The 4,309-nt window shown below is 36.8% G+C and overlaps 1 long non-coding RNA gene across 1 annotated transcript; it reads right to left on the bottom strand.

Moving 5' to 3' along the window:
- Positions 1-1,905: 1,905 nt before the first annotated feature.
- Positions 1,906-3,341, bottom strand: LOC146691648 (uncharacterized). Its single transcript, XR_014915381.1, has 2 exons — positions 2,953-3,341; positions 1,906-2,448 (listed from the first exon to the last, which is right to left on the bottom strand). It is a non-coding gene; the product is annotated as an uncharacterized LOC146691648 (long non-coding RNA).
- Between the last annotated feature and the right edge of the window lie 968 nt (positions 3,342-4,309).

Raw genomic sequence — 4,309 nt, 5'->3', positions numbered from 1 at the left:
TCTAAGTGTTGACTCTGTTTTCAAAAAGGAAATCATGTGCAGTATATATTTTGCACCCGCCCACCCAAGAAACTGAGGAAAAGATTTGGAAAAATGGCTATAAATTATTTTAGTGCAATTATAGCTGCAACACTGGAAGCCAGAAGACTCTGACATCATTTCTCTGATTTGCAAGTCCTCAGATTAATTCTAGTAAACTGAACTGTAACCAAACACATGTGGATTTTTAGAGGAATTTTCATTTCAGAGGAAAAGTAGATCCTCTTTCAGGTCTAAGGTTCTGTGTATCAGAACATAAAGAAATAAAAAAATCATCTGGTCCTTATCAGGTATGGAAATGATTTAAATACAACTCAGAGGAACAACAACGCATTAGACTGTCGAAATGCAGAAGGAGGATGTGAAAAACAATGATTCAGTAGCTCGTAGAACTACGGTGGCCCCTAGAGACAAAGCATGTATAAACTCCTCAACACATACAAAATCCAAAACACATGCAAACTCCAAAACACATGCAAAATCCAAAACACATACAAAATTCAAAACACATGCAAACTCCAAAACACATACAAAATCCAAAACACGTGCAAAATCCAAAACACGTACAAAATTCAAAACACGTGCAAACTCCAAAACACATACAAAATCCAAAACACGTACAAAATTCAAAACACATGCAAACTCCAAAACACATACAAAATCCAAAACACGTGCAAAATACAAAACACGTGCAAAATCCAAAACACGTACAAAATTCAAAACACATGCAAAATCCAAAACACGTACAAAATTCAAAACACATGCAAACTCCAAATCACAACGGAAGTGCTCCAGGACGCTAGGGGCAGTGTTGAGCTCGATTTGTAAAATAAACGGCAAGTTTGTTGCAAACACATGGGCTCTAGTCTCCGTTGCGCTTCCCAGGTTGCCTAGCAACTATGATACTAACAGCTGGAAACGTGTCATACAACTTTTTTTGACAGAAATGAAGGAGAACATATTTTTTTCATTTGTTTGTTTGTTTCTACAAGAGCTTTGTGTGATTTGATAAGTATCTGAGGCTGAGACCACAGGACAGTAAAACATGATTTTTGGGCTTCATTTCTGTACTGAACAGTCATTTAAGATTAGCTAGTAAATAACAATTAGGTAATGTTGTTCATGAGACTAAAGTCATATCACTTTGGTAATGTAAATATAATATGGACAATATTATGGTTATTATATTAGTCATTATTAGGTATTACAGCAGTGAACATGAACTCTTTGTCAAATACTGAGCTTCAGTACAGATTCAAGTTGCAGTTATTTACATGTCTTACCACCTTAAATCTTCACTCAAAGACAAGTATATAGGAATGACTGCCAAATTTATTTGCCACTGAAGCCGAAGGATGGCATCTGAATAAAACCTCTCTTGACATGCCTAGATGACATTAAAGCTTGGTTGGCTCTAAACTTTTTAAATTTGAATGAAAAGAAAACAGATTTGTTGGTGTTTGGACCCAGTGGCCCCTGTGAGTCCTCTTCTTTTCATTTGGAACCCCTGGAGGTTTATTTTAAACCTGTTGTTACTGCCCTTGGTTTTAAGTTGGACCAGTCCATTTTTATCATTTAAGGCGACTGGCAAGAGTGAAATCGTTTCTTTCTAGGCAGCACTTTGAAACCGTGATCCATGCTTTTATTTCTTCCCCTGTGGACTACTGTAACGCACTTTATGTGGGGGTCAGTCAGTTGTTACTCTGACATCTGCAGCTGGTTCAAAATGTATATTGACAGTGCATAGGTGTATCTATAAGGTGTATATATAAGAGACAAATGTTGTTCCTTCAGTATGTTGGCATTACTAAATTTGGCTCAAATGCTTACATACATGTGTAAAAAGAAAATGTACAAGCTGTGAGCTGTTTCAAATCAAATCACTTTTATTGTCACATCACATGTGCAGGTACATTGGTACAGCACATGTGAGTGAAATTCTTGTGTGCGAGCTTCACAAGCAACAGAGTTGTGCAAAATACAATAATGTAAACAAGCAAAATACAAGAATGGCTACATCTGAAACTAATAAATATATGTACAATATATAATAGTATATATATGTTTCTGATAAAATGAAGAGTAGACTGATGTATTAAATATTCCTTTATTGGGTGAGAAAATCAGACCATGTCATAACTGCTTTAAGTCATACAGAATAGATATCAGAGCTTTAAACAGGCTGACGTCTGCTAAATGGGTCAAACTGGGCAGAAAGTATACAAACACATAACATCCTTATAGAATATGATGTAACACTATAGATCAACTTACCTCAGAATATATAAAGCATATAAACAATTACAGCAATATGATGCCTCACAGATGATGTAATGCAGTGGGTCCCTCAGTCTGTCCTCACTCTGGACACTTGCAGGTGTCACACATAGAAATCAAATGTGTGATAAGCTGCAGGATTCAAACACAAGTGTGACTTATAAACACATGTTCATACTTTTATTCCACAATCAGAGAGAAAGAAACAGAGAGAGAGTGCAGGACAGACAGACAGGTGACAGTCTCAGGTGTACACACTGCTACAAAACAGCACCAGAGAAGGAGGATTTAGTGTTTGTGTCATTACGAGTGCTAAACAAGAAGAGTTCCCAGATGGTACAGTGGACACATGTGTGACTCCTGTGATTAAAGCATCTTTCTTTCAGCTTAAGGAGTGAACCGTCAGCTGACTGACATGACTGACTTTAATTACGCATAAAATCATCACATTCTCTGTAAGATTAAAGTCAGCTATTGAACGGCGAATATTTTGAAGTGAAGGCTTTAAAACCAAGTTAGTACAAACGTCGCTAATGTCACATAACTTTCCCGACATGTTGCCAACAGTAATGTTTTAATGTTCTTCATTATAAAAACATTTGCGCATAAATAAGTGACATAATATTCAGTACTTACTTCTGGAAGTTTACTCTTCGTCCGCTCCGCTTCCGCCGTTTTTTTTCGGCAAAATTATCCAAACCACCGCCGCGCTATGAAGTCTGGGATATGTTGGGCCATGAAGGCTACACAGACCCATCCTTAAAATTCAGGGAAATTAAGGACACATTTGAGGGCCGCATTTCGAGCAGCCTTTGAATTGGGACAGTCTTTGTCGTGTCGCTGTGACATAATCGGCCTTAAAATGCGGCCTTTAAGGCTGCAGACCCCAAATCCGGTCATTGGTACTTCCTGGCTTGTGTAGTTACTAGGTAACAAAAGCTCAACACTGCCCCTAGCGTCCTGGAGCACTTCCGTTGTGTTTTGGATTTTGCATGTGTTTTGGAGTTTGCGCGTGTTTTGGGGTTTGCACGTGTTTTGGATTTTGCACGTGTTTTGTATTTTGCACGTGTTTTGGATTTTGTACGTGTTTTGTATTTTGCATGTGTTTTGTATTTTGCACGTGTTTTGTATTTTGCATGTGTTTTGTATTTTGCATGTGTTTTGGAGTTTGCACGTGTTTTGTATTTTGTACGTGTTTTGGATTTTGCACGCGTTTTGTATTTTGTACGTGTTTTGTATTTTGGACGTGTTTTGTATTTTGTACGTGTTTTGTATTTTGCATGTGTTTTGTATTTTGTAAGTGTTTTGGAGTTTGCACGTGTTTTGTATTTTGCACGTGTTTTGTATTTTGTACGTGTTTTGGATTTTGTACGTGTTTTGTATTTTGCATGTGTTTTGTATTTTGCATGTGTTTTGGATTTTGTACGTGTTTTGGATTTTTTACGTGTTTTGGATTTTGCATGTGTTTTGTATTTTGTAAGTGTTTTGGAGTTTGCACGTGTTTTGTATTTTGCACGTGTTTTGTATTTTGTACGTGTTTTGTATTTTGCATGTGTTTTGTATTTTGCATGTGTTTTGTATTTTGCATGTGTTTTGTATTTTGCATGTGTTTTGGATTTTGTACGTGTTTTGTCTTTTGCATGTGTTTTTTATTTTGTAAGTGTTTTGGAGTTTGCACGTGTTTTGGATTTTGTAAGTGCTTTGGAGTTTGCACGTGTTTTGTATTTTGTACGTGTTTTGGATTTTGCATGTTTTTTATATTTTGTACGTGTTTTGTCTTTTGCATGTGTTTTTTATTTTGTAAGTGTTTTGGAGCTTGCATGTGTTTTGGATTTTGCACGTGTTTTGGATTTTGTAAGTGTTTTGGAGTTTGTACGTGCTTTGTCTCTAGGGGCCACCGTATAGAACCACCTTTAACAGCGACAACTTAAAGTCATCGTTTTCTGTATGACTTTCTCAGTCTCTCACATTGCTGTCAGGAAATTTTAGACCT

This window comes from Copadichromis virginalis, linkage group LG15, assembly GCF_057382275.1.
Source record: "Copadichromis virginalis isolate Kocher_CV1m ecotype Utaka linkage group LG15, C_Virginalis_male_GT1.1, whole genome shotgun sequence".
NCBI classification, from domain to species: Eukaryota; Metazoa; Chordata; class Actinopteri; order Cichliformes; family Cichlidae; genus Copadichromis; species Copadichromis virginalis.
This window is presented reverse-complemented; position numbering and strand designations above follow the sequence as displayed.